The following is a 16,578-nucleotide window of genomic DNA, read 5'->3' on the forward strand; positions in this document are numbered from 1 at the left end:
TAACCCAGAAAAAAATTCACCATCTACAATTATTGCAAAACACTGCTGTTAAATTAATCTATCATGCAAAAAAATTTGACCGCCACCCCTCTCTTCCGTAAAGCACATTGACTACCTGTTTCTCATCGTCTTTCCTATAAAATACTCCTCCTCACTTTTAAAACAAAAAACTCTAACCAACCAGCATTCATAGGTAAACTTTTGATTCCCTACTCATCATCAAGGCTCCTCCAATCAAATAATCAAAATTTACTCTCTTTACCGTCAATACGGGAATTGTTTCCCAACACTACTCGTAAATCCATCTTTTCAGTTACCGCCCCCCTCTTTGTGGAATGCCCTTCCACTAGAAATTCGTTTAGAAAACTCACTCGAAAAATTTAAAACCAAACTTAAAACCTTCCTCTTTAAAGATGCTTTAGCATCAGCCTCCGCCTTTTAACTCCCTGATTTATATGCAGCTTTGAAACATCTAATATCTTCTGAAGTGATTCCCTTTCTAATGTTTTTACCACTCATCATTTACCACTCATCATTTTACTTTGATGTATTTTAAATAACCTCTCCCCCCTACTTTCCTTCCGTTTCATGTATGTTAATCTGAACTTGTCCAGTATTTTTAATATTTGATAAATTACTGTTTTTATTTCCTTATTTTAATTGCCTCTTATAATTTTTCATAATGTACACCGTCTAGACATGTATTTTTATAGACGGTATATCAAAAATAAAGAAACTTGAAACTTGCAACAAGAATTAATAAGGTTTTGGACCAATTGGTAGGTGAAGATCAGGCGAGATTTGTTCCAGGCAGATCTACTGGAGATAATGTGAAATGAACAGTTGAGATTATGTGGTGGGTTAAACATAATAATACCCCTTTAGTATTGCTAACTGTTGACGCTGAGAAAGCGTTCGACAGGGTGGAGTGAGGTTTTTGTTTCAAACTTTGGAGTACTATGGATTTGGTCCTAATATGAGACAATGGATAGCCGTCCTTTATTATAAACCAACAGCTAGAATAAAAATAAATGGGGGATACTCAGAGGTTTTTTCATTATATAGGGGTACACGTCAAGGGTGCCCCCTGTCTCCAATTTTATTTGCATTAATAATGGAACCATTAGCTGCAACAATTAGGAACCATTTAGGTATTAAAGGGGTTAATATAGCAGGGGAAGAATATAAAATTTCATTATTTGCAGATGATATTTTGTTGACAATTGGGGATCCAGTGGGATCACTCCCATGTATAGTACAAATGTTAACAGAATATGGTTTACTATCAGGATTAAAAATGAATGCTTCAAAATCAGAATGCCTGAATGTAAACTTGGATAATTCAGTTGTACTATGATTGCAAAGCTCCCTCCCCTTTGCTTGGGCAGAATCTTATATACAATATTTAGGGATAAAAATCCTGTCTGATCTTTCACATTTATATCAATTGAATTATGGAAAACTATTTCAGGATTTTTCAAACTTTCAAAACATAAAAGAACAAGAGGGCATTCGGAAAAGTTGGAAGGAGACAGATTCAAAACGAATGCTAGGAAGTTTTTCTTTACCCAGCGTGTGGTGGACACCTGGAATGTGCTTCCAGAGGACGTAATAGGACAGAGTACGGTACTGGAGTTCAAGAAAGGATTGGACAATTTCCAGCTGGAAAAGGGATAGAGGGGTATAGATAGAGGGCTACTGCACAGGTCCTGACCTGTTGGGCCGCCGCGTGAGCGGACTGCTGGGCACGATGGACCTCGGGTCTGACCCAGTGGAGGCATTGCTTGTGTTCTTATGTTCTTATTTATCAAATGATTTGGATAGATGGCATAGGATGAGTCATTCTTGGTTGGGGAGAATAGCAATATGTAAAATGACGTTACTACCTAGATTCTTGTATTATTGTCAGACATTGTTTCTTAAAATTCCCTGGTTGGCTATTAGGTCCCTACAAAAAAAAATGTTTGATTACATATGGCGTAAGCAACCACCTAGAATATCTCGAGCCTTGCTACTAAGTCCTAGAACTAAAGGTGGGCTGGGGGTACCAGATTTATATAGATATTACATGGCTGCACAATTGAAATCCATTGGAGAATGGTATGATTTGAAACCTAAAGTCTGGGTCCAAATATGTAGAAGTTATTTCTCTAAAAAGGAATGGGCAAATTTATTATGGACACCATTGAAAAAAACTTATCATTTGAGAGATCCCTACCCTGGTTTTACATCTTTCTGTAAACTGATACCCCAAGTAAGATCTTTATTGTTGGGAAATAAGAGATATCTTTATATGCATTTGCACCAGCATCGGAACAAAAAATACTTGATGGTTGGATTAGTAAAGGAATAATGTTACTAGGGGACGTATATGAGGATGGAGTGTTGAAGTCATTCTCACAGTTGTGTTCACAGTATTCCCTTTCCTATACTAACTTTTATATCTATTTGCAAATCAGGCACTTATTGTTCTCTCCCCCTATTAAAGAATGGTTACAACGGCCTCTATCGCAGTGGTAAGAAATGTTGACAAACAATAGGAAGCAAAAAAAAAATTATTACTAAGTATTATGCAATGCTGCAAGGGAATCTTAGGGGAATATATAATCATAGAAATAAATGGGAAAGAGATTTACTGATTACTATCTCCCCAAAGGAATGGGAAACAATTTATAGGATAACACAACGTTTATCAATATCAGCTAATCTGGTTGAACAAAGTCTTAAAGTACTATATCGATAGTACCTATATCCAACCTGACTGTCAAGTTATTGCCCCAATAGGACTGGAATGTGTTGGAGAGGTTCATATGTGGTGGAACTGCCCCATAATACAGGATCTATGGAATAAATGTACTCTTTTATTCTCTGAAATGTTGAATACTGATATAGTATGTGATGTTAAACTATTTTGCTGCAATATAAACCAGTGGGAATGGATAAGAATGTATTTAAGGTTGTATGTGTATGTACAGGAGTTGTCAAACGGGAAATAGCAAGAACATGGTCATCTGTTAATATCCCTTCTATGTCTCAGATTATTCAGGGTATATGGCATGCATTTTATCTTAGTCAATTGACAGCTATTTGTAGGAATCAATTAACTGGATTCCAGAAGAGGTGGGAATCAGTAGAGGTTTGGTATATTAAATATAATGCTGAATGAATGAATATTGAAATCTACAAGATAGTAATACCAATAATTAGTGCTCTATTTAACTCAGATTGCTTTGACCTGGGAGAGGTTTAAATTTAAAATTTGATTTGGAAAAGTGAAAGCGTTATACTTTGGATATCCCTAGAATGATTGTATTCTTGTGTATAGTGTGTGTGTTTCTTTTATGTAACAAAAATGTTTTTAATAAAGATTTATAATTTAAAAAAATCATATCAATTTACTGTAATTTTCAATCTTAAAAACATTTTCATATTAAAAAAATTTTTACATATTAAAATTATTTATTTTAAATACACATGCATTTAATTATTCTATGCTAACTTTGAGCACGCGCTAAGCCGCACTAGAGCGCCTTAGTAAAAGGACCCCTTAGTTTCTCACAATCAGTTCATAATACATTTTTTATTTCTTAACTTTGTGATTTACTTTTTAGCGTATCTATGTTATAAAGCTTTAAAGTTACCCTTTTATATGTTGTTCTCACATTATGGGGTCCTTATATCAAGCTGCGGTAGGGATTTAACATGCATAATACCGCGTGTTAAACCGCCTGCCGCGCTAGCCGCTAACGCCTGCATTAGTTTTTTAGACGGACGCGGGGGTTAGCACGGGATGAAATGTCCGACGCGCTAACCCCGCTAGCGCGGCTTGATAAAAGGCTTGATATGTTTTTATTGGTCTTATATTCATGCATTTGCTTGTCAACTTTTATCACATCTTTTGTACTTTGTTTTCCACAATACATAGGGCTCCTTTTACAAAGGTGCGTTAGGGCCTTAACGTGCGGAATAGCGCGCACTAAATTGCCCCGTGCCCTAGCCGCTACCGCCTCCTCTTGAGCAGGCAGTAGTTTTTCAGGTAGCACGCACTAATCTGGTGCGTGTGCTAAAAACGCTAGCGCACCATTGTAAAAGGAGCCCATAGTTATGTTAAAAGTCTCAAATCATCTACGTATTGTTTTAATGTTATGTAGTTCATTATTATTTTAGTTACTTACTGTCCCCTGAGGAAGGCGACGTAGTCACCGAAACTTGGATCCTAGTCGGGACCACATTTACATTGTATGTCAAGGACTTGTTTTTGCATATTGGATATACTATTTATAAAGCATATGTAACTGAAGGTTGGTCCAGTGGTCTCAAAGTCCCTCCTTGAGGGCCGCAATCCAGTCGGGTTTTCAGGATTACCACAATGAATATGCATGAGATCTATGTGCATGCACTGCTTTCAATGCATATTCATTGGGGAAATCCTGAAAACCCGACTGGATTGCAGCCCTCAAGGAGGGACTTTGAGATCCCTGGGACATCTCCTGTGCCTCTTCTTTTGCTGCTCTAAATCCCAACATGACCCATAATTCTGTCTGCCCCTAAAGTCTTCTCCTGCATGAAGTTCCCCAATCTCTCATTCTGTCTTCTCATCTTCCCAGCTGTCACTGTATCTTTACTCCCCTCACACATAGCAAGCCTTCAGGTTGCTTCTAGAGAGCTGCATGGGAGTGGGACCCGCAGGGATCCTGTGGGTTCCCCCTTCGGGTCATGGGGATCCTGTGGGGACACCCCCTAGGGTCACAGGGATCCTGTGGGGACGCCCCCTAGGGTCAAGGAGATCCCATGGGGACGCCCCCTAGGGTCACGGGGATCCTGCGGGGTTAGATGCAAACTCGAGCCGTGAGGCTCGTCTTCTTTTTCCTACCTGCCCTGCCGCAGCACACAGCCGAACGAAGTCTTCCACAATGTCAGCGCTGACATCGGAGGGAGGGCTTAAGCAAAGCCCTCCCTCCCTCCGACATCAGTGCTGACATCGGGAAGACTTCCAGTCGGCTGTGTGCTGCGGCAGGGCAGGTAGGAAAAATTCAAGGGTTATCATGTTTATATAAAATCAGATCTTGCTAATCAAGTTGCTTCCAGCAGTGCAGGGAGACTTGGCTAGGGTCGAACTTAAAAGGGATTTTTTTTTTTAATTTTTAAAAATGACAATGTTGAGCTGATTTTTGACTTGGTGCCGTGTGTGTTTCTGCTGCCCTGAAAACTGAGAGGAGCACAAGGATACCAATAGCAGCAGGAAGGGTTGCCTCCTCACTCCAGTTCAATGGATGGAGCTCATTTACCCCATTCCATGCAGGAAGCTGTAGGTTTGATTTTCTTAGGAAATCTAATGGGAACCTCAGACCTACAAGCCTGCATCTCTAAGGGACTCACTGCTAGATGACCCAAGGATGAGATGACAACCCTAGCAGCAAGTGATATGGGGCCTTCAGCCCAGCCCCCTCACAACTTGTAAAGACACGTCCATTGAAGTCCAGCTTTTTCTTTCCGAAGATCGCTGACATGCTCGACAATCACAGTGTCTATGTAAACATGCAATTTCAAACCTTTTGTGTTTTTGGTCAGGATTTTAAAGAAAGCTATTTTTATGGTAATTGTTGCTGGTCTATTTTACTATATATATTTATGTAATAAATATATGATGAAAATGAAATGGTAAGAGCCTTCTTTCTGTCCGAGTGCTATCTTCTCAGTCTCTCTGCATGTGTTTCACCTACCCAACAATGTATTTATAATGTCTTCTAAGTACTGTATAAGAATTAAATCATGAAAATTCAGGGGAAGAAATTTGTGTATCCCTTCAGCAGTTTAGAAGAAGAATGTGTTTATGGGACCTCTTGACCAGAAAGAGAACAATAGATTTTGTGCCATAAAATCTTTTCCCAGAGGTGACAAGCTGTGGTAGCTAGTGCGGATCCCCAAGGCCCACCAGCTAAAGATCACCCTGCAATTGCTGAGAAATATCTGAGCTCAGCAGTTCATGGCTGCTGAAAATGGACCGGTATGCTTTTTTTTTTCATGCATACGCAAGGGTGCTGGAGTCAGCCGTTTAAGAAGCTGTGGCTGAACATAGATGTCTTCTAGGTACCTTTAGTGATATCTTCAGGTGGTAGTGCTTGAGGATCCCCACTAGTTCAGATACCTTTTTTTTTTTTAAAGGTGAAGTTTTTTTTAGGGGGAGGGTAGAGGTGGAGAGGGCATTTAGTGCCCATCATTAAGGCTCTGGATATTTCATGACCTTGTTCCACTTAACTGTACCTACCACTCTTACTCCTCTTTCCTGCCCTAATTAGGGAAATAGTAAGCAGTAATTCTAAGTCTCTTTATTCAAGAAATGAATATAAAGACATGCTATTGCCAGATTGGTCCTCTTTGATTTGTAAAAAAGAAAATAAAAGTTTGACAAGTTAAGAAGAAGTAAACTTAATGAGTAAGGCAGTAGGCTGAGTATTTATTTATATTTTATATTTACATTAGAGGCTCTGGTAGAAACCCGTTTACAAAGTATGTATTCTTCCCAATTAATATTTCCAAATTAATAAAGTCTCTTTGCTTATTTGTAAATGAGTTTCTACCAGAGCCTTTAATTCAATAGTATAATTCAATGAAACAACTATTTCAGAAGTTTATAGGGACGGGTGGGGACGGAGGGGATTCCTCGTGGGGACGGAGGGATTCCTCGCGGGGATGGGTGGGATTCCTCACGGGGACAGGTGGGATTTTGGCGGGGATGGGTGGGATTTCTGTCCCCGCGCAACTATCTAGTTGCTTCTCGCACCCTCTTGGCATACTGGTATTCAACCCATTGCTCTGCCCCCAACTCTTCCCCCCATGGCCATGACCAAGAATCTCTTTCTATCCTCCTAGCCGTCACTCTCTTTTCCTCTCTCTACCCTCCCCCACCCCCACTTGTGATTCCAGCATCCATGTCCCCTCTCCCCACCCATGAGCCCCTCTTTCGCTCACACCCTGCCGTACCATCCATCTACAGGAAGTGACATTACAGACAAACCACAAATAGCCTGTTAACAGTGCTGCCTCTACAAGTCAGCCACCGCCACTGTTGTTTTGGGAGGGCCGTGGGTAGGAAAGAGATTCCACACCCACATTGTGGGAGGATGGGTTGGGTTTTGGCAGGTCAAGAGTAGAGCAGAAAGGCGAGTAGAAGGCCTCACCTAGCGATAGTGTGGGAGATGATGCTGAAATTGGCAGGTCTGGGTGTCTGCACGGAATGATGTACAAATTCTGCACTGCACAGTTGCACAAAATTCTGCCAGGAGTATATGTTGCAAATTAACCCAACTACTACCCTACATATTTTAAAGAGATATGGTACCCCCCACTGAAGCTGAAAGCAGCAGTGTCAGGATATTATAGAAATATGTTCCAGCAAATAGTAAAAATTAATAAATAAATCATCATTTAAACCACCAATGTAAAGTATAATCTGGTCACAATGATTACAATGTCTGGGCAGCTGCCAGGACTGTAACGAACTAAGCTGATCCTCAATGAAATTCCACACTCTATGTGGACAGTATTTCCTGAATAAATAAAATCAAAATTTCTGACAGCTGTCTGTGCACACAGTACAACAAAAAAATGGTTTTGAACTTCATTTGTTCCTTGATTAATAGAATTATTCCACAAGTACAGATCAATTGTAATCCGTACAACACTAAACATATTTAAATTGTTTCTCTATGAATTACTCTATGATTTTGTGACCACTATCTCAGGTTCAGAAATCTTATAAAAGCATCTCTATACCAAGGCAGAGAGCTAACCCTGTCTAATGCAACTCCTGGGACATAACAATGACCTACTTCAGCTTGTAACTATGACCTAACTTTTAATAACTGTACTGATCTATCTTTACTAGCAACTGTATTAAATGTCAGTGTCAAACTGTCCATTGTAACTCTTGTAATGTAATCCGACCTTGAACTGAATAGGTAAAGGCGGAATAGAAAACCTGATTAACATAACATAACAGAACGAATATCTACTATGACAACACCTTTTATTTTTCTAGACTTCTATATGCAATAATTATAGTTCTGATTTCTTTCATTTAAAATCGAGACTCAAGTGGCAATTTTCTAGAAAACAGTACTAGAAATCCTTAAAATATCTACAGAGGGGGGGGGGGGGGGTGTCATGTGAACGAGATTGACAACACTGCTTCTCATTCTGTAAAGCCAAAGCTGGAACCAAGAGGTACCAAAAGTGAAGATGACATTTACACAAGCGAAATGCATCTAAACCATCAAGGGTCAGAGAAATCCTTTGTGAGAGCTTTTCTGCATGCACACTCCAAAGAAGACCATAACCTTGCAAGGTACGGCGTCTAGTGGCACTTACTGCATGCCTTCGTGTTCTCTCCCAGCGCTTTGCATTGTATCATGCTAATACTGCAGGGAAACCAGAAGGCAGAGCAGTGGGGGAGGGGGATCCTAGGTAAGTTTCCACCCGACAAACGGCAAATAGCCACACAGCCCATGTACTCACATGCTGTGTGCAAACGAAAGCTACAGATCTGTGACCCTCCATAGCGAGGCAGGAGAGCTAGATACCAACCAATTTAGGCTTCCTTCTCCCTCGCCGTCGCTTTGTACTTTCCCTGTCTAGCTGCAGGTGACCAGGCAGGATTGGTTTTTTGTTTTGTTTTGTTTTCCAGTGGGCACGTGACGTCTAGCCGGCTGGGTTGGTGATTGGGAGTGGAACTGATGTTTCCCTCTGCAACAAAACTAGTCGTGCAGTTCAGCCAGTCTGCAGCATCGTCTGCTGAGACCCGAGATCACAGTAATAGGGGAGAGGGAGGGGGTATCTCCCACTGCACCAAGTGCAATATATCTGCAGACCTACAGCTTTGTTGTACTGCATCAAATATGAATGCCAACTGCTGCTTTTTTTTTCATGGGAAAGAAACCAGATCACTTTAATGGGAATTATTTTAATTTACACCCAAAGGGGTGAAGCTTGGCAACATTGTCGCAGGCAATTTATAAGCAGGCACCAGTTTGAGTTTAAATAGAAAAATAAAAAAAAAGTAATCGCTTACTATGAGAAATTATTTCACACAACGCTAGGGCGCGAGTGCTCTAAAACCAACGTTTAAATCATGTGAGGCCTGTAAAAGTCTGATTTTAAAACAACGATTGATGTTCAAAGAATTTTGCATGCAAATGAGCTCCCCGGAGTTCGGCCATAATTCCATCTGATTAGTCATTGGAGAAAGCGATTGACACATTCGCAGAGCGGGCAGGGGAAGCCCTGAACATCTGAGCTGAAGAAGCTTCTTGCCACTCAGTTGTTTGGGGCAGGAAGAGTAGGTTGTTGTTTTTTTTTTTTTGTTTTTTTTTTTAATGGGCATAGATGTGTGTGTTAAACCCACAGATCTGTGCCCATTATAAAAAAAAAAAAAAAGTTGGGTCAGGCTCCCCCCCAGATAACGGCCCAGACCGCCGAATTAAAAAAAAAAATAATAATAATAATCAGCAGGAAGGAAGTCCACTCTCTCCTGCCTCAGCCACTCAGATAACCCATACTCCCCCCTTAAATTAAAGAGCGGCAGGAAGGATGCCCACTCCCTCCTGCCACTGGGGCTCCTGCGAACCCCTGACACCCCATCCTGGACCCCCCGACAGCCCCCCTCCATAACCCCATACTTTTTAGATGAAAATCCAACAGGAAGGATACCCACTCATTCCTGCTGGCATCCTGCCTCTTCAAAATGGCAGGCTTTCCTCTTCCTGCTGCATCCTGGGATGCACTGGGAGGGGCCTAAGACTCTGATTGGCCCAGGAACCTAAGGTCCCCCCAAAGGAGGGGCCTTAGGTGCCTGAACTGGAAGGGGGCCTTAAGCACCTGGGATGCACTGGGAGGGGCCTAAGACAGATTGGCCCAGGTGCCTAAGGCCTCTTCCTTAGGGGTCTTAGTGTTAGGAGGGAGTGGGCATTCCTTTTACTGATGTTTTATTTAAAGTTGGGATGTGGGCGGTCCATGTGGCCAAGGCAGAAGAGAGAGGGCTTTCCTCCTGCTGATTTTTTTTTAAGTTCAGTGGGAGGGCTATTGTGGAGAGGGTCCTGGCATGACATTTTAAATTTTTTAATGGGGACAGATTGTGCATGTATAACACACACACATTTATGCCCATTAAAAAAAAAGTTGCTGCTCAGCAATTTTTTTTTACGTTACCTGCACCTGCAGACCTGTCAGAAACTTTGGAGCATTAAAAACCAGTGCTTCATTTTGAGCATCATGTGGGCATTGATTGGAGTACTCATTTTAATACTGATGAGCTCGTTGTAATGTATTTACATACAATTATTGGAGGCTGCTACAAACCATGGGAAAGACCACGATTTGCCATTCTGGGCATCGATAGATGCAATACTTCATCACTAAACTGGTTAAAACTGGTTTAGCGATGAACATTAAAAGCATGGTGAGTTTTGTGCATATGGGCCTAGATTCGCCCTGGCCTTTTACTGGGGAGACTGAGGCAAATAACAGACTGTATTAATGTGAAATAAACCTGCTCATCTTCATGTTCCCTGCATTGCAGGCATAAGAGAGATATGTGCCTCTAGATCCCATATTTCATATAGATTCTGGGAAGGTATCGTTTGGCTCTCTTTTCTCTGGAGATAATGCCCTATGAAATATGGCCGTATACCTTCAAGACCTCAGAGATTAATGACTAGGAACATTCCATGCATGAGAAACTGTTTCTGGCGTGTTCAACACAGTTTCCAGTCCTAGGCTGACATCTAGTGGAAAGAGCCTGCATTGTAAATAGGGTTGCAAATAGAAATAAAAACTCGGATTCTTTGTTTTATTTCTATTTATTTTCTTTAACAGTAAACTACAGTAATAGGCTACCACATCAGTTCGCTTTGAATAGGGTTGCCAGCTGGCTCCATATTCTGTGACATGGTTAAACAAGTCCTTATAGAATGCAGGGACTTCCAAATTCCAATCTAGATTACCTATGAAAAGCAAGATTAAAAGTCTCTGCATGCAATGGGGTAAACTCAGGCCTGGATTAACCCTCTCAGGCATATCTGGAGCCAATTGGCAACCCTAATTGCAAACTTTTAAATTAGAGCTGCATTTGGATTAAACTTTTCATTGCTCAATTAAAGATATGTCATTTATTTATGTTCCCACTGCAACTCCTTGTGACCCTGGGCAAGTCACTTAATCCTCAATTGCCCAAAATCACAAGAAACTGCAGTGGGGGAAAATGCATAAATAAATAACATATTTTTAATTGCGCAATCAATTGCATGTACAAATTGAATCAAAATGCAGCCCTAAAAAGTAAAAGAATAAAAAGTAATGAAAAGATAAGAATCGAAAACAGCATGCAGAATTGCTGTAAGCAGTCTTACAGTTTTTAGAGCCAGTTAACCCAGATCTAGGGGCCCTTTTACCAAATTGAAGTAAAAGGTGGCCTCAACATGAGTCTTTCCTGCACACTGAGGCTGGTTTACTGCAGTGGTAAAATTGCTGAAAATCTTATTTTTTGCATTAATGGCCCCATGCTAATCTTCTCAATGGCGTGAGTCCCTACCACCACCTATTTTGTAAGTAGTAATGGGCCAGGGCTCACGCACTAACCCCACGCTAATCGGTTAGCATGCAGCAATATAGCTGCACTAACCAATTAGCACAAAAGTTTCAAGTTCAAGTTTCAAGTTTATTAATTTTTAATATACCGACCATCAACTGGAATCTAGCTGGTTTACAATAAAATGATAAAATAAGAGTAGGAGTAATGTTTATAAAAAGTAATGCTTATGAGAAGGAGGGGATGTGTACATAGAAGACATTTGACAATAACAAACATGATGGCGGGGGTTAGAAAAGAGGGGAAGGGGATTTAGAGTACATTATTAGTGGTGAAGAAAAAAAAAAAAGGGTTGAAGGGAAAAGGAAAGAAAGGGGGGTAAAACATTAGGGATGGGATCGCTTCTTAAAAGCGGTTGGCTAACTTGATGATGAGGGGTTCAAGAGCAGTGAAATGCATCTTGAAATAGGAATGTTTTTAGTTTTGTCTTGAATTTATCGATTAGTTTTTCATGACGAAGTTGGGATGGCAGAGCATTCCATAAAGTTGGAGCGACTACAGAGAAGTTAGATTTCCTGGTATAAAAGAATTCCTTAATTGAAGGGACGGACAGTAGATTCTGATCAGCTGATCCGAGAGTCCGAGAAGGGCAAAAAGGGATAAGAAGTTTGTCGAAGAAAGGTGGTTGACGGGAAGACTTAATTTTAAAGACCAACCTACCCCCAGTACTAAAAATAGTTTATTTTTTAGTGTGTGGGAAGTGCATACAGAGTGCAAAATTACTGCAGGGGCCTCCTAGTGAAGAATCTCTAACTCTGGGTTTACAATAAGATGATGTATTCCCAACCAACTTTTATTTTATTTATAGTTTGAAAGATGTGTGTGTGTGTGTGGGGGGGGGGGGGTCATTAGAAAATCACATGAGAAGGGAGAGTGGGTAAATTTTCAAACAGGGTTTTCAGCATTAAACTTTTTACTAACCCCCTCTTTTATTAAGGTGCGCTAACCGACTAGCGCGCGCTAAACGCTAACGCGTCCATAGACATACATGCACGCATTAGTGTTTAGTGCACGCTAATTGGTTAGCACACCTTAGTAAAAGAGGCCCTAAGTTAGGGCTGATGAGCTTTTAATGGAGTTGTACATGCTGTATGAAGAAATAGTGTGGTTGCCTAACACCATATAAGCAAAGATGCCGAGTCACTCAGTTCTAGGCTGGAGATTTTTCAGCCAGTCCTGGTTTTGAACGTACGTCCCAAAACTGAATGAGATTTGTAGTTCCTGATTCTGCTAATTTAAATCAGTGCTGCAAGTTTCATAATGCACCAGGCTGGAGTAGTCACTAGTCAGAACTGTCCCCAAATCCTACATGCTGTAGAGCAGTGTTTCTCAGTTTGGTCCTGCAGTGTTCTCTTGCCAGTCAAGTTTTCAAGATATCCACAATGAATATGCACGGTACATCTCCTGAGCTGTGCTTACTAATCTCTCACCTACTTTCTTATACATCTTCCAATACATTGTGTAACCTCCCCCTCCCCGGGTGCATCCTGGCCTACCTGCACCTCAGTTTGTAGTCGTTTAATAGGCTGATACCTCGAACAGCACTTCCCTCCAAAGGATGGGTTACAATATAATAGCCAAGGAGGAAAGGGCAAGCAAATCACCACAAATTATTAGCATGAACACAGTGAATTTTAAAATGTTCTTATATATATTTTTTCTTTCTAGTAACCCTTACAGGATCTGGTTTTCAGAACAGCAAATACAATATCAGATAAGTATTGTTATAGTTTTTGTTTTTTTTAAAATCACATTAGCAATTCTATTTTTTCTAATCTCTTTCCTCTTAAATCCTATTAAAAGGAAAAACTGAAACTTTGTGGTCTTTTCTTTCATTTCAGGAGCGGCAAGGAAACGCAAGGTATAGGTAAATATAAATTTAGTTTTTTCTCACTCCAGACTTTCCAAGTCTTTATGTGTCTCACCAGTCTTTCTTGATTTTTCAGTTCTTCTCCTTTCTTTACCGATTATAGGCTATATCTCAGTGATGTGATTCACTGCAGTGCATCTCTGACAGGAATAGCAAACAGACCTGCCTGTTCCATTAGAGCCTGTAGGTCTGGAATTTTATTACTCAGACCATGAACATTTGACATGTAGTTTTGTATATATTGTAGGTCATAACCATTGTCTGAACTTTGTTTATTACTCAACAGCTCTGCAGTGCTATGAACAGCTTTATGGAACCAAACAGAAGGAAAGGCATCCAGTGAAAAGCTCCTTGAACAATGCTGGAGATGACTTAAAGTGAAGAAATGGTTTTATAAAGCCAAACGAATAACATGTTAAACTATACAGTAGGTAACTATATGTATTCTTTGCATATAGGAGAATGAAAGAGTTATGCAAGTGGGCAATAGCGTTGGCATGGATCATTTTTCTGTATACCAGTGGAATGAACCTAGAAGGCATGTGGAAAGCTTTCCTGTCTATCTGTCACTGTCAGCATGTCTCCTGGATCTATTTTCATGCACAGTTATATTAACTGTTTTCACCTGATTTCCTTGCGTGCTTAAAAAATAAATCCAGTCAAAATTCAGCAGGTGACTACATTAGCCCTCTATATGCAGTGCTGTGTGAGATCTGGCATTGAATATCCGGGACTAAATTGTGCTGTGGTGGTTGCTGGAGCTCATGCAGGTCTCAGCAAATATCCAGTCGAGGCCTGCATAAGAGAGTTATGATGTCCCCAGTTGAATATCTGCTGGACCCTGCATAACTTTGCAGGATCATTAATAGCCCTCCGAGCCCCCGTGAGTCCCTTCCTTCCTTTTCCTTCCCTCCTGGAACATAACTTTAAGTATTTTCCTCCTTCCCTCCACAATGACACCCCTGTTTCAGTAGGCCCCCTCCCCCCCTTCCCCGGCCAGGCCTACATCTAAACCCTGGTGTTCTAGTGGAAATGATAGAGTAGTGTTTATAATAACTGAACAAAAAAGTCACTACTCTGTGAACTGTCACTGTACACAACAACTTAATCAAAACGAGCTTCAGACACACTGACTGAATATACAATTACAAGTCAGATACTTTTAGCCAATAAGGCAACATGTCCTTAATCATCGGCTCCTCTTACATGTCAGGTGGGAAATTCAGGACATGTTGCCTTATTGGCTACAAGTATCTGACTTGTAATTATATATTCAGTCAGTGTGTCTGAGGCTCATTTTAATTAAGTTGTTGTGTACAGTGACAGTTCACAGAGTAGGTGACTTTTTTGTTCAGTTATTATATACCTTAAAAGTAAAAATTTGGCAAAAATTCCTTTACAATTGGTGGTAGGAATAGGGTTATCATATGGCTCCAGAAAAAGGAGGATGGATTGAGACATCTGGGTTTTACTTCCATAGCTTTCAATGGAAGTAAAACCCAGATGTCTCAATCCATCCTCCTTGCTTCCATTGATTTCAGTAGAAGTAAATTTCGGATGTCTCAATCTGTCCTCCTTTTTCTGGAGCCATATGGAAACCCTAGGTAGGAGCAAACCCGTTTCACTCCTGCCTCTAATGGTGACTTCCTCAATAAGACAACTGCAACCTCTCATGGCGGCCTTACAATACTACTGCAGTAAAGCGAGGCTGCTGTGAGAGGTCACAGGAGCCATTTTCTGGATGCTACCACTAGGATCAGGAGTGAGGGGGATCCAATTTTGCACCCATCGTCCCCATTAGACCACTAATGATTGAAGATAGGCCCGGGGGAGCCTATTGAGATGGGGGTAGGGAGCCATTAGGGGGGTTGGAAAGAGGTACTTAAGGTTGCAGGGGAGGGGGTGTTGCCATCATGCCAGGGGTGGGGGGAGGCTTGGCAGGCCGAATTGGGATGGAGGTTAGCCGGAGTCAGTACCCAGAAGGCAACTGAGCACTGGCCGATATTCAGACTGGTGGCTGGTTGTCTTCACTGCATAAAGTTAGGACAGCATTTTTCTCAGTGTCGTAGCAAGGGTGAGAGGCATCCAGGGTGGTGGTGCCCCTCCCTTGTCCTCTTCTCCACCCCCCACTCCTTCCCCACCCTCCCTGCCATGCGCATGCCCCCTTTCCTTCCCCTGTACCTCTTTAATTTCCCCAGTTCGAGCAGCATCACCAACTTGCTGCCCGACCGGCATCGGCTCTCACTCCGACGTCACTTCCTAGGTACAGGACCTGGAAGTGATGTCAGAGGGAGAACCGACACTAGCACGAGCAGCAGGTTGGAGTTGCTGCTCATGCTGGGGAAGAACTAGAGGTATGGTGAAGGGGGAGGAATGGGAAAGAGCGGGGGCACAGAGAGGAGGAGGCACCTTCACCAAGACAGCCCCCTTATTAAGCCACTGATTTTTCTGACCTATCTTTATTCACTTGCTTAGTTGGTTAGAAGATTGGAAATCTACTAACTGGCTAGCTTTCCATACTGCTTTTGTCTCTACTGTAACTCCACCCACACACTGCCCACAATGTAGCTGGTTTTGGCATGGGCAGTTAAAGGGGATATTAGGTGACACTGTCCAGTTAAATGCTGCTAAATATCCACAATTAGCTCTGGACAGGCAATTTAAGCAGCCAGGTGTGTCTCCTGGCTACTTGAATTGCTATGAATATTGACTCGGACAAGTGCTGAATTTTGAGTGCCATTTATAGAATTCCTCCCTAAGTGATCCCAAATTAATTCCTAGCAGTTACAATGTGCTAATGACTAGAGCAGGACCTGCATAAAACATTCTCTCACAAAGAATAGCATTAGATTTGCAGTTAACTCCAAATCCTATTGCTCTTTGGTAAACATACCCCATAAATGTTTAGAATAATGACACGCTTCTAAGTGTACATATAAGTGTATTTCTACCAAAATTCCACACAAGTGCTATGCTGCAAATATTTGCTTAACATAAGAATAGCCTTACTGGGTCAAACCAATGGTCCATCAAGCCTAGTAGCCCATTCTCCCGGTGGCCATTC

General features: G+C 41.3%; 1 protein-coding gene across 1 annotated transcript in view; it reads right to left on the minus strand.

Annotated features, from left to right (window-relative positions):
• REV1 (REV1 DNA directed polymerase) overlaps nucleotides 1-8,532 on the minus strand; it is a 401,814-nt gene extending 393,282 nt beyond the window's left edge. The window contains exon 1 of the mRNA XM_033948190.1: nucleotides 8,518-8,532. The gene's annotated coding sequence lies outside the window, so the exon portion shown is untranslated. The remainder of the gene's footprint in view (nucleotides 1-8,517) is intronic.
• Between the last annotated feature and the right edge of the window lie 8,046 nt (nucleotides 8,533-16,578).

Source organism: Geotrypetes seraphini, chromosome 6 (genome assembly GCF_902459505.1).
Source record: "Geotrypetes seraphini chromosome 6, aGeoSer1.1, whole genome shotgun sequence".
NCBI classification, from domain to species: domain Eukaryota; kingdom Metazoa; phylum Chordata; class Amphibia; order Gymnophiona; family Dermophiidae; genus Geotrypetes; species Geotrypetes seraphini.